A 15,158-nucleotide genomic window follows, 5' to 3' on the forward strand; every position below is an offset into this window, starting at 1 on the left:
GACCCCAGTTCCCAGCTTCTGGGTTGTGAGAGTGCATTTCATGCATCAATGTGGCTGAACAATGGTGCCCAGATATCGGGTCAACCCTAGTCTGGATGTCGCTGTGCAGGTATTTTCTAGATGAGATTGACATTTACAGTCAGTAGACTTTGTGTAAAGCAGGTGACGCTCCATAATATGGGTGGGCCTCGTCCAAGCAGGGGAAGGGCGTAAGAGAAATAAAGACTGAGATCCCCTGAGGAAGGGGGAATTCTGCCTCCAAATGGCCTTTGAACTTGAGCTGCAGTATCAACCCTTCCCTGGGTCTCCAGCCTGCTGGCCTGCCCTGCAGGTTTCAGACTTGCAAGCCTCCACAATCATGCTAGTCAGTAATTGAAAATCAACCTTTCTCTCTCCTATATACATATATGCTCCAGGGCTCCCCAGTTCCCTGTCTGCCTGCCTCGCTGGCTACCCACTACATCTGCCAAGCCTTGTTTCCTCCCTTTTTTTCCTGGGGTGTTGATTGCTAATACACTTCCTGCACCCCAACTCCATCTCAGCAGCTGCTTGTGGAGATGCCCCCAAGATACCTGAAATGCTTTCTCCCCATCTTCTCTAGTGTCTTACGCCACATGGAAAAAACAAGTAACCAGCAGTTTTTCAGTAGTGAAGTCTTATGTATTTTGTGAAGGATTCTGACTCCCCCAAAGAAGAATTCACTGATTCTCCTTAGTTCCTTACATGAGCTGTCTGTGTGTGTATGTATGTGTACACACACACACACGGACTAACAGGCATGTGTATACAAGTACATATCGTATATATGCTGCATGCATAGAATACACACCTATGTATGTATCTATGATTTATTCTGTGCATATACTCCTATCATTGTATGGCTACCCTTTATTACACTGACTGTGTACATTTACTACATCTTTAGACTGAAAAGGACAGAAGCATCAGCGCTGTCTCACTTGCCTTTGTTACTGTAGTGGGTCACCCAGTACATGAAAGAGGAAGGAAGGAAGGAACTGGGGTGGAGGTGAGAGAGTAAGGAGAGACAGGAGGAGACAGAAAAAGGAGCCTGGGAGGGTTTGCTCAAATCAGTACAGAGGCTGAGAAGAGGCTTCAGAAAGATGAGGAATGTCGGTAGTCCGAGAAGGCTTTGAAATGCAGTTTGAGGAAGGGTCTTGAGCTTGCTTCTTACCAGGGGTCATTAGTTTGGGGAGTAAAACGTACATAATTAGAATGATAAATTAAGTAGAATCTCCTGTACAATATGCTTTAAATACCTGGTCTCATGTGACCCACACCAAAATCCCAGAGTATGAATGCATCCAATCCGACGTCGTCCTTTTTCCCACCGACAAAGACCAAAGCAGCTGACAGCTTAAGTTACACAGCTGGTAAGCGAAAGGGCAGTAGCTGACCCCATGCCCTCTCTCTGGCACCAGGATACTTCCTGCACATCAGCGGTGCCTGCAAAGCAAAGTGGCTCAGAATGATCCCCCCTTTGAAGACTTTATAATTCTATCCAGAGTCGTTTCCATTGTTTCTTACCTTTTGTGAGCTGTTTCAAGGGATAATAGGACACATGACATCAGAAGCATTCATGAGTTTTAAAATTATATCATTTAAAAAAAAATTGGGGGATAGAGAAAGGATGTACAACTTTAATTTTTTTGAATTCTTTAACATTTTCCAATCAGGGATAATAGCTATATATCTCAGTCCATAACTCAGATGTTAACAGAAATATCATTTTCTTTTTGTCCTCCTGTAATACAGCTTAATTTTTGTCTTGAGTCTCCAGTCAACCAAGGTGGCAGAGACTGACTCTTAGGTATTTAGGGATAGTTCTATCCTGTGATGAGCTAAGTGTCGGAGGACTTATATTGTAAGACTTTGGCGAGGGGAGGGGATACCTCTGCTCTGAAGTCATCTGTGCTCAGTTTCATCTGCTGAGATGTCTGATGCCAGGTGCGTGGAGCCTGAGGCATCACTGCGTATCACCTTGCCCTCCTGGTTGGTCACTCTCTCCAGTGCTGGGCGTCATGCGGGGTCTTCCTGCCTCTGTGTGTCACCCGGGGGCAGAAGCTTCTTGTCAACCCCGTGTAAAATCCTGTCTCCCCAGATCCACTTTCTCACCTGTCTTGTTTTTCTGCCTCCTTGGGGTTCCTGCTCAGAATCAGGGAACAGGACCCTCCGCCATCTGGAACTCCCCCAGCAAGCTTTTTCTTTCCTTTCTGTGAATCTTCATAACAATGAAGGTATGGTGGTGGCCAGGAGAAAAGGGAACGTTCCCCTTAATCCCCCATTTCCTTAAACATTTTGTCTGGAATCTGCTGTGTCCTCCTAAGGCAGAGACTTTTAGATCTCAGAGTCAGGAGGCAGACAGGCTAGTTCTTCCTCCTGACACCTTCTTCTAGGAAGCCAAGCTCCCAGGGCATTCCATCTGCAACAGGATTAGAAGCAGGGTCTGGGAGTAGAGAGTGTGAACTGTGGTGATCATATTTTATATCAGTGAATACATGTAATGCCTAGTACCACCACACAGGCAAGAGAAATGCACATGCCAGTGGTGATTGGGAGCTCTAATGGTTTAGGGCATCCCTTTTTTATATTGTGTTCAATCTGTTAATATAATCTGACAGTTTTATCCCATGCATGCTGGAGCCACATCTTATTTTTCTCTCTGCTTCCCTTGTCTCCTGACCTTTCTTCCCTGAGCCCAGCACAGTGCTTGATACACTGCAAGTGCACATATTTATTTGTTAAATAAGTGAGTGAATGAGTTTCAGAATTCATAAAACAAACACAAAAAAACCCCTCTCCCTTGAATGGTCTCCTGCGTATGTCTCTTTGTTTGGGTTTAACGATGTAAAGCATAGACTTCGATTGCTCTGACACATTACCACGGGTATCTGCGTTATAAAGATTCAGGCAAACAGATGCTAGCATGCATGCTGCAAATGGTTGTCTGCAAGTAGTGTGTATAAATCAGACTGTTCAGTCTGGAATCAGCTCAGTACATGCATATCACACTATTGAAGATTTGCTGATTAAATCACCCAACCCGAAAACAGTTATACTAATTCCTGACTCCAGTTGGATTCCAATGTCAAGGCAAATCATTCGTAAGCGCTGAGCTCATTTAAGCCTGGGAAGTAAACATCACAGGAGAGCTGTTTGTTCCTCGCTCCTGCATTCATCATTGTGTCTAGCGGATCACACATCAAAATGCCATTAAATAATGTTGTTGAATAGGTCTTCTTCTTCTGCACAATTGACTATAATATGACCTAATAGATTGTGTAAATACTTCCATGGAAATTTACAGTCCCTAAAGAGAGGTCTCTGAATCCTTTTTATTTTTCTTTTATTTCAGGACAGGTGGTTGCTGAGGAGGGATGTGAAATATTATTTCTAAATGTGGACCCAAATGACAGTTGAAACCTCACTGGGCAGCTGACGGTAAATCTGAAAGACAACGGGAGTCCTGATGTCTGTGTGTCGTGGACCATATCTCTGGCGGGCCTGTTACTCAAGGAAAAATGACAAATTTGGTGTTAAGGAAATTGAGCTCCAGTACTAATATTTCTGGACTTTTTCAATAATTGTGAAGTGAGAAATTTGCTTTCTAGTGTCTATGGCTTTATGAACAAGAAATGCTAGATTATGGTCTTTTTCCTATTTTTTTGCTCAATGGCTTCTTAACTGGGAATACAAGAAAGTAATTCAGGATAAAAACTTTGAAAGGCACCTGGCCCTTGAAGTTAGTCAAAGATATTGGAAAGGTTTTGTAATCAGACAGAGTTGGCCTTGATTTCTGGAATTGCCCTCCACTAGCAATGTACCTGGGCAAGTTCTCTTTGGCTCAGTTTCCCAAACTGCAAAATGGGGGTGATATTATCTAACTTGAAGCATCATTGTGAGAATTAGAGAAAACATGTGTAAATCACCTGACAGAGTCTTTGGCACGTAATAGATTTTCTATACATTTTGGATAATTTTATTATCAGCAGTTAGATCAAATTACAGTACAAGAAGTGAGTGGGACATGATGGAAGACCCTGAAGTTTTCAGAAGTAAAGTGTAGTCAGAAGGAAGGAGAGGCCTCACAGCAGCTTTTTCAGTTTCCCTTGATCCCGAGTCTCCTAGTAGGTGTATAGTTTTTGAATCACTAACAATGAGGAGAGACAGAATGATTGGCATCCAGTTGTAAAAAAAAGTAGCACATCTGAATCTCTTGGGATATTAACTCAAAATACCCCTTTTCAAAGTTAATAGATTTTATTGTTTAGTCCAGTTGTAAGTTTATAGAAAAACTGAGTGATAATAGAGTCCCCATATCCCTCTCCTCATGACAGTTTCCCCTATTATTTACATCTTGCATTCATGTCATGTCATTGTTACAATTGGTGAACCAATACTGATACATGGTCTCAGCCAAAGTCCATATTTTATGTTAGGATTCACTCTTTGTGTTGTACATTACATGGGTTTGGGCAAAGGCAAAATATCATGTATCCACCATGACAGTGTCACAAAGAATGGTTTCCCTGACCTAAAACTCTCCTGTGCCCCATCTCGTCACCACTTCTCGGTTTTTACCCAAAAGAGCTGAATCTTTATGTTCATAAAGCCTGAATATGAATGTTTATAGCATATTTTATACTTACTCATAACTGTCAAAAACTGGAAGCAACCAAGATATCCTTCAGTAAGTGCATAAACTGTGGCACATCTATGCCGTTGCATACTCTTCAGTGATAAAAAGAAATGCCACAAACCCCTCCAAAATAAATAATAATGCCATAAAAACCAAGCCACAGAAAGATGTGGAGGAGACTTCAATGCATATTGCTAAGTAAATGAAGCCAATCTGAAAAAGCTACATGCTCTACGATTCCAACTATATAACATTCTGGAAAAGGCAAAAATAGAGATTATAAAAAGATCAGTTATTGCCAGGGGTTAGGAGGGGGGCAGGGATGAATGGGTGGAACAAGAGGATTTTTCGGGCAGTGAGACTACTCTGTTTGATATTGTCATGGCGGACTCATGTCATCATACGTCTGTCAAGATCCATAGCATGTATAAAATAAAGAGTACACGCTAATGTAAACTATGGATTTTAATTAATAATAATATATCAATATTGGTTCATCAATTGTAATAAATATACCCCACTAATGTATGAGGTTAATAATAGTGTTAACAAAAGGAAAAACGTGCAGGTAGGGGAGGATACAGGAACTTTCTGTGCAATTTTTTCTATAAATCTAAATCTGCTCTAAAAAATAAATTGTATTTTTTAAAAACGGTAAAACCACTGTAAAGGTACTGTTATGGAAGATTGTAAATATTGATACATAGATGAGAAATCAGTATGCAGAAGAGTATGTAGTATATTCTATAATTTGAATTTTTAATAATATACATAGGCTTCTAGGTACAAAAAAATATCTGTGGAAGAATATGCATGAAACTGATAACTTGGTCAATGGAAGACAAGGGTAAAAGCCAGATTTACATTTACTCCATGCCTTTTGCACCTTTTGGATTTTGTAACATGTGTACTATTACCTATTCAAAAATCATAAAATAAATGTATGAAGTTAGCTAAAAACACAAGAAAGAGAGAGAGAGAGAATGGCAATAACTTGGTATAAAATAATAAAATATAATGGCAATAAAGAGGCAGAACCAAATAATCATATCGGCTGGACAATTTAGAAAGCTAAAATGATAAAAAATATAAACATAAGATGATCTAAGAGGGCTTCCCTGGTGGCGCAGTGGTTGAGAGTCTGCCTGCCGATGCAGGGGACGCGGATTCGTGCCCCGGTCCGGGAAGATCCCACATGCCGTGGAGCGGCTGGGCCGGGAGCCATGGCTGCTGAGTCTGTGCGTCCGGAGCCTGTGCTCCGCAATGGGAGAGGCCTGTGTAAAGCAAAAAAAAAAAAAAAAAAAAAAAAAAAAAAGATGATCTAAGAAATTGCACAATGTAAGAAAACAATTATAGGAATAAATCGTAATGTAAACACAAAAAAAGTCAACATAAAATGGCAAAAAAAGATATATTTCAATATATATGTGCTACTAAATAAGAAAGAATAACAAGAGAATTAGTCAATTAGAATAACATCTGTAAAGGAAGTCAAGCTCTATACAGATTGAAGCACAAATACGTAATAGTATTGCCTCACAAATATAAGATGCAGATATCTTTATAAACCCATATAGGTGTCATTTCAGAGCCTGCAGTTCACTGAAGGGAATCCCTAAATTCTGACATCTCCATGAGGAAATGTGAGACTTTAGCACCTAAAAATAGAAGATCTGTCTATATCTATCTACCTGTATCTATACCTATACCTATGCATATACCTAAACCATCTTTATCTGTATCTATATTTATCTCTATATGTACATCATATTTAAGCCACTTCCCCACCTCCCCACAAGCTTGAAACCTCACTCGCTATTCTCTTGCTGCTTCCCCATGATGAGATAGGTACCACTGACCATTTGGGTCCCAGCAAGTGATTGCACTGGATTCTGCGACCATGGAGAATTTCAAGGACATATGTGATGGAATCAAAGCCATCACTTCAGTGGATGAATTCAAACCTTGTGAGGAGGACAGGAACAGGTGCCAGGAAAATAGGAGGCCACCGTGATATTCCAGTTGAGAGGTGATCAAGACCTGCCCCACCCCGGGGTGGGGAGGGACAGCAGACAGAAGGATGGAGCCCACTGACCTTGGTAAAGATCGTATGAGAGGTGATGGAAAGGAAGGAGTCGAAGGACACCTGGGGTTCTGAGTGATGGCCACGGAGAAAATGCTTCTGTGGTTTATGGAATTGGGGAGAAAAGAAGGAGCCGTGTGTTTGAGTGAATGTTTTTAGCTTTAGAACGATTTAGCCACACACGATTGACATGAGTTTCACATCACAATAAGAAATGAGAGGGCTTCCTTGGTGGTGCAGTGGTTGGGAGTCTGCCTGCCGATGCAAGGGACACGGGTTCATGCCCCGGTCCGGGAGGATCCCACATTGCTGCAGAGCGGCTGGGCCCGTGCGCCATGGCCGCTGAGCCTGAGCGTCCGGAGCGTGTGCTCCACAACGGGAGAGGCCACAACAGTGAGAGGCCCACGTACCGCGAAAAAAAAAAAAAAAGTAGAAATGGGAACCTGATTGGCCCATAATATCATGAACTCCACAGAGGATGGAGTGCTTTTCTTATAGAGTGATATTCACAGAAAAAGTGTACAAGCATGAACAACTCATGTTTTTGTTTTATGGCAAACAAGCTCTATATTATACCGGTGGTTTATAATACAATTAGGAGAAATGACTTGTGCAAGGGAACAGGGACAGCACCAAAGCAGCGTTCCTAAGAGCCTGCAGTTTGACTGTAAGTCACAAGGAATTCCAAGGGTCTAGAAGTGCAGAATAGCGGGTTTCCTTTGGAGTGGAAAAGCAAGTTAATATAAAATGACCAATTTCAATCCAAGAAGGCTGCAGGTGCCTGTTTACTTGTTAACAGTCACAGGAAGACGTGAGGGAAGGTCCTTGTGTATTAGGAAGTCCTAGGTCCCCTGAAAGTCTGCCGCTTTAAGGCAGGAGGAACCATGACCTTCTCTCCTCTTTTCCTGCACAACTTGGGCTGTGATCTGATCCTTCTCTGTCTTTTCCACGGTGATCCTCTTCAGGGGCTCATACCTTCAGCTCCTCTGGTGCTTGCATTTAAAGTCTGTCCCTGACTCTGCATGAAAGATGAATTCCTGCTCCAGACAGGAAGCTTGGGAGAATCTGTGGGCAGAGCAGCATCAGGCGGGTGTGTTTAGGGCTGTGACATCTCCTCAGGACTCCCTGACTTATAATAAATAGAACTCATAACCCAAGCAGATATTTGTGTTATTTTTATCTGAGAAAGAAATGCTCCCCCATCTGTGCAGCTCAGGGGTGGCTCCTCCTGTCCGGGACAGGCATCCCACACAGAAGTCAGAGAGCTGATTTCTCCGCTCACAGCACAGACTATGGTGTGCGACACAGTTAAACGTTAAAGGTGAAAGCAAGGACCGAAAAGATTGCACTTAATGGAAGAATCTATAGGTTCTGAACAAGGGCTTGAGGTATTTTCCAAAGAGCAAATTATGAGGTTTAATACACTGATTTCATAATATTTTTAAAAGATGCTTAGAAACTTTGCTGGCTTTAATTTTATTTTTAAAATTTATATGCCACGTAAGTGACCTCCATGAGATGTCGCTAATTAGTACCCAATATTATTGTAAGTCATGGCTATTTGGAACACTTGGCGGAGAAGGAGAGGAAGAAATGATTTATTCTGGTGGGTGCAGGGCCCAGGAAGATCTTCAAAGAAGAGAAGCCTGTGTGCTGGGCCCAGACAAGGGTAGGGAGGTAATAAAAAGGCTGCAGGAACAGGTGGGTCAGGAGCCAGTGATGCGGGTGATCACAGATGGCTCCACAGGACCGCCCAGGTCACAGCCTCATGGCTCCTGGGTTGCAATCTGCTTGGGACTGCAGGGAAACTCTGTCTCACACCCAGGGACATCTCCCTACAGTCTAACTTGGTTTTAAGAGGCTTTCTCCAATGGCTTGACTTTGTACGTGGACAAGAAACGGCTTTTTGGAGTAAAGGATACCTGCCATTATTGCTGGTAATATCAAATGCATTTTTCTTGCAGACACGCTGATGTCTTCCCATCTTTAGAATGAGCAAGGTTTTGGAGTTGGAGAGACATAATCTGATTCCTTCTTTATGTGACCTTGGACTCATCCAGAGGCTTAGCTTCCTTGTCAGTAAAATAGGGATGCTAATTCTGGGCTCATAGAGTTGGCGTAGGGCCAAGTGAAATGCTACAGGCTAGGGAGTGCCCCCTGGGGGCATGGGGTGCTCAGTTCCTGAGCTCTGGGGCTGCAGGAAGACCAAGCCTCTTCTGAATACCACCTGACTGGTCCTTATAGGGACAGTTACTTGTTTCAATGAGAGTGAACGTTAGATTTGAGTGTTGTCTTCACATTTACAGGACAGGCATTTTAAACTTCTATTTTCCAGATTGGACAGTCTCTCTTCTCTTTTTTCTTTTTTTTTTTTTAAATTAATTAATTTACTTATTTTTGGCTGCGTTGGGTCTTCGTTGCTGCACACAGGCTTTCTCTAGTTGTGGCAAGTGGGGGCTACTCTTTGTTGCAGTGTACAGGCTTCTCATTGTGGTGGCTTCTCTTATTGTGGAGCATGGGCTCTAGGCACACGGGCTTCAGTAGTTGTGGCTCATGGGCTCAGTAGTTGTGGCTCATGGGCTTCAGTAGTTGCGGCCCACGGGCTCTAAAGCGCAGGCTCAGTAGGTGTGGCACACGGGCTTAGTTGATCCGTGGCATGTGGGATCTTCCTGGACCAGGGCTCGAACCCGTGTCCCCTGCATTGGCAGGCAGATTCTTAACACTGCGCCACCAGGGAAGCCCTGGACAGTCTCTCTTTTTCATGCGATCTTTAGTTCCAGAATTTGGGGGAGGGAAAGATATCTTGGAAGAGGCTCTTTGATTACATGTGGTGCGGTGTTTGGACATTTTTGAAACCCAATACACAAGCAATGAGGAATAACTCATATCTGAAATTCTTGTTGCACTGCAGTGTGGACTCCGTGCTGGTGAAGAGGTTACAGATGAATGGTATCTGGGTTCCTAAATACCACAGAGCTCACACCCATCCTCCCACGGAGAGGCATACAGCCCAGCGGTACCCAGGCCAGAAATAGCTCGAGGATCTAAATTCCTTCATGGTATTTAGAAACAACAGTTGTGGGAAAGAAGGAGGTCATGGCAATATTGTTTCATTGATATTTTATTTGTTCCTTCTATGACTGTCATTTAAAATATTTATTTTTATATTTTTCTTACTAAACAAGCAGTGAACTTTATACAGAAAAGCACAAAATTAAAATAAAAAACAAAATTTAACCATCTCCTCACTGACCAGGGATAACCACTGTTAATATTTTAGTTCCATAAGGTCTCAATCTTTTTTTTTCTACACATATAAATATATTAAACCCAAAGAAAATTGCAGCATCCAGGAAGAGCAACAAAGTATTGGTTCTCTTCATGTAACAGAACAAAAGGAACCTCTCTCTTACTCTTTGACTACAAAATCATCTTTATTTCTGTATAGTATTCCATCTCGTGGATGTGGAACAGTTGACTTTTCTATCTTCTAATGTTGCACAGTTGGGTTGTTTCCAACTTCTGAGCATGACTAACAATTCTGTGACCAGGATTCCTGTAGCTAAAGGCTTCTGCGGTGTACCTGATTATTTCCTCAGGTTGCTGTCTCAGTGAGGGGTCTGAGGAATGGGTAGAGGTACAACATGTACATGTCCAGGTACAGGTTTAGGTGTGGATTGTCAAATTGCCTTCCAAACTGTAAAATTATAAAATCAGTAAAGATTTTATAGAGAAGTGACCCTGTCCTCTTCTTGCTATAAATGAGTATGTCCTTGACTATCCTCCACTTCACAGATGAGTGAGTGAATATTCAGTAACTTTGAATGAATTATCCATGGCGCATAGATGACAAATGTAGAAAGGGCTAGATCCCAGTTCATTAGCTGATTTGCTAAGTTTTTAATATTAAAGTCCTCTGTGGGCTGGGACAGGGAGAGGCTCTAGAAATTGGAGATCATGGACGACATGGTCCCTGCCTGTAGGAGCTCCCTCTTGGGAGGCCGGGATGCGGCCACTGGATGCCCGGGATGCTGAGGGAGCCTCGGACGGGTGTGGACGGAAGCCCTAGGAAGAGTCCCCGCCAAAGAAATTCTTGGAAGATGGGCAGGCGTCAGGCAAAGAACAGAGGCTGCGGAATGGAGGCAAGGAGTTGGGGGGGCCTGGGAGGAGGGAGGGCCCAGGGTTGGGGAAACAGGCCCAAAGGGTGCAGCAGCGCCTTACAGGCCTGGAGATCTGTGAGCTCAGAGGGAAGCAACACCCAACACGTGAACATGAACTGTGCAAAAGTCAAGTTGCCGTCACCTAGGGAGCGGGGTGGGAAGGTCATGGGGGGAAGGCGGGTGGGGGGAGAGGTGGCAGGAAAGGAAACCTTGCTCTCCCCTGGCCTGGCAGCCGTGACCGTGCGATGTCCGCCAACAGAGGGTGAGTCTTGTAGAAGCTTCACACGGTTGCACCAACTTGACCGTCTGGTAACTGTACCAGAAAGTGTAGCAGCTGATGAAGAGTAGAAATCCTACGGGTCGGCAGGAAGTTAACGGGACTTGAACTTGGGTTTGGGTTAATGGAGCGGAAGGGCCTGGAATCTTTGGCTCGTCTAGGCCTCCTCCGCAGCAGTGAACCCAGGCCCTGCTTGCCCAGCGGGGCATCAAGGTGCCCTTGGTTTCCCAGCTTTGGTCTGTGAGTGCAGTCCGCAGGGGACAGAGTGGCCGTGGGAGCTCAGAGCACCCAGCAAAGGATGTGGGACCTTTCAGCGCTGAGTCTTCCCTGAGGTCCACTAGGGCTGCCACTGAGAGGGGACAAGCAGGGTCTGGGTGTGAGGGTAAAAGTCAGGTAGTGCCACAAACCCCAGCACAAGGTGGCTGTCAGCCTGGGAGAGAGGGAGACGCTATTTCTCGAGCCTTCATGACACCACACTTTTGTCTCCAGCGGCTGCGGCTCTGTAACCTGTCTCTGCTGAGGTGAAAGGCAGAGGGCTCCCCTGTGACGGGGGACCAGGGCTCCTGTCCCCAACTGTGCTCTTACCTGCTCTGAAACGGGGCCCATTTCCAAGCTTGGAAACGTCTGTCCTCTTCTGAGGGGAAAATCTTTACGGAGCTAGAAAGAGAAGCTTGATGCCTTGGGGGAGAGTTTTGAACCACTTGCTAAAAAAAAAAATCTATTAAAATATGCGGTGCATGTCTTGAATGTAACCCAGCCCTGCAGAGCTATTTCTCTCATGGAGGGTCAGGATGGACTTCGGATCATCTTGACGTGTGCTGGTGTCTACACCCACACGGGGACCAGTGCTGACTGATGACGAGCTGTCCCTTCTAGGACAAAAACTACTGGAATGGATTTCTGTGCTCAAAAATATGTTTTATGAGGTGGAGGCATTCTCATCTTGTTCCTTATTTTACCCCCAGAGCTTAGCTGTATCTAGGAATAACTGGTGGTCATTAAGTATCTGTGGATGTAGTGAATGATGCATTGGCACAGCTTCTACCATGGAAAGGCGTTACACCTGCTCTTTGCTGTGAGTCTGATAGGAAACGTGCATCTTTCCATCCAACGGACTTCCCATCACAAACAGTGAAAAGGCATTGGCAGCTCCGTTTCCACCACAAAGGTGAGCTGGTCACCTGTAGCCATCAGCTGCCGGCTTAGGAACAGAGGAGGAAAGACTGTGGTGTCAGAATTTGCCTTGAAGTGAGAACTTTAAAGCATCCTGAAAGGATGCAGATGGATGCTCCGGGTTAGGAGTACTTACACCTGTTTTTGTGAACTGTCCATCTGGGGAGGGAAGAAAGGGAAGGAGACCTTTACAGACCCCTAGAGAAGCCAGGGGAGGTCCCTGGGGCTGACATCGGGAGAGGGAAAGCCATCTAGGGAGGGGCTAAGGAATGTACCCGGGGACTGTCACTCATTCTCTAAGAAATGTGGCAACCATGACCATGTGATGTCGGCCAACAGGGGGTGAGTCTTGTAGAAGCTTCACACAGTTGCACCAACTTGACCTTCTGGTAACTGTACCAGAAAAGTGTAGCAGCTGATACAGAGCAGCAATGCTATGGGGTCAGCAGGCAGTTGACTGGACTTGAACTTGGGTTTGTGGAGGTGTAGAGGTGCACGTCTCTGGTCAGTGGACAGTGATGCTGAGACAGAGGACATGAAGGCTCTTCTCTGAAGAGCTGGAAGAGTTTAACCCATTTCTAACTCCTTCCAGCCATGTTATTCTTGACTTGCATTTTACATCTAGCTTCTTTCTCTTAAGTTTAAAGACTATTACTATTATTTTCACATGTTTATGACTTTCTTAATCTTCACCCTTCTTCTGGCCTAATTGCATCCTTCTCTGAGGATCTCCTCTTGACAAACTCTTAGCTTTGTTTATCTAAAAATGTCTCTATTCAACTCTATTCTTGAACGGTATTTGCCTAGAAATTCTAGGTTGGTATTTGTGTTATTTCAGCACATTGAAGTTGTGTGTGTGCTTGTTTGTTTTTTAAATTTTCTCTCTGCCTCAGATTCTTACAGTTTGCCATGACAAGTTCAAGTATAAGTTTATTTTTGTTTATTCCTTATTATCTTCTGTGCTGCTTGATCCTTTTAGGAACATTATTTCCCTACCTTATACAGAATTTCTTGATGTTTTCAGCAGTGTTGGTATGCATAACCAAGCATACATTTTTATTAGAGAAGTATAATTACTCTTTTACTGTTCACTCGTAATTATCCAAAGGATTTGGTATAACTGGTTTATCTCTTTAGTCAACTAAGACTCAAATCTATTCCAGAAATAGCTGGTCTATTTTTATACAGCTATCCTATGTTAAAGGAAATTTGATACATAAATGACAGTAAACAAAATATCACCCAGTGTATTTGAAAAGACCTTTAGGATCTTGCAATCTTCCTGGGTCTTCTTAAATACCAGTGACCACCAATGAGTTTATAAAATAAATGTGTTTTAAGTGATTGGTTTGAATCTTTGCTGCACCCTAAAAGTATTTCTAAAGTGTGTCTCTGACCCATAAGTGTTACTGATTCTATTTCAGGTGTAGCAGTTCAATGGAAGATGTGAGATTGTGGGTTTAGATGGACACCCCATCATTCCCCAGCTGGGTGATGGGATGGGTTCCTGACCCCTCCACAGGTTAGGTTCTCACCTGTAAAACAGTACAAACAGTACATGATCGGGTCTCTCACAGCATTTTGTGGGGTGTCAGAGAAGATGAAAACCATGAATATGCTTTGTAAATGGAGTTCCTAAACATGTGCCAATATATTTTCAGAACTGTTAAGATACAGAATAAACAAGGGGAATAAAATCCACTTTTTATACTTCCATTTCATGGATTCTAGGAAAATTGACATTTACAGGAGTCTTGCTGAAGTCACTCACTACAATGCCTTTGGCTGGGTTTCTTGGGGTTGCACAAAACCCCTGTCTGTAAAGAGAAGACTCAAGCCCCCCAGCAGATCCTTTTACTTCCACGTTGCTCAGCCTCTGAGTTCAGCAGGTACTCCCTGCTTTCCCAGAAGTTCTTGAGTCATGAGGCCATGACTCTGTTGAGCAGATTTTATTTGGTTCTTTTAGAACTGTGAGTCCCTGAAAGCTTGTGCACTTAGGACAGAGCTTGCGTGCTCTGTGACTCTGGGAGAAAACCCAGGAGGGTCTCGGCTGACCCTGAGGCAGTACCTTTTCTTTGCTTCCTGTACTTGACCTTGTCCCCAACAGGGAAAATGGTGCAGGAAACAAATCTATGGTTACCAAAGGGGGAGGTGGGAGGTGAGGGGTAAATTGGGAGATGGGGATTGACAGATACACACTATTGTATATAAAATAGATAAACAACAAGGACCTATTGTACAGCACAGGGAAGTCTACTCAATATCTCGTAATAATCTATAATGGAAAAGAATCTGAAAAAGAATATATAACAGAATCACTTTTCTGTACACCTGAAACTGACACTGTAAATCAACTATACTTTAATCAAAATAAATAAATAATTGTTGAAAAAAAAGAAAAAGAAAAAGTTGCAGGCATCTAAGTCCTAGTCTTTCACACTTGTAACTATGGATATTGGCGAGTTACTGCCCCTTGTTGGTGTTCGTGTTCTTCGTCGGAAAACAGGAAGAAAAAACATTGTGAAATAGGGCTTGAGAAGGAATGAAATGGAACCTGGTATATGATACACCTTTGTAAATTGTAAAGAAAAGTACAAAGTTTCAAATGTATTCTTCTTTTTTTGTGGTACGGGGGCCTCTCACTGCTGTGGCCTCTCCCGTTGTGGAGCACAGGCTCCGGACGTGCAGGCTCAGCGGCCATGGCTCACGGGCCCATCCTCTCCGCAGCATGTGAGATCTTCCCGGACAGGGGCACAAACCCGTGTCCCCTGCATCGGCAGGGGGACTCCCAACCACTGCGCCACCAGG

This window comes from Mesoplodon bidens, assembly GCF_964165515.1.
Source record: "Mesoplodon bidens genome assembly, chromosome: 14".
Classification (NCBI taxonomy): domain Eukaryota; kingdom Metazoa; phylum Chordata; class Mammalia; order Artiodactyla; family Ziphiidae; genus Mesoplodon; species Mesoplodon bidens.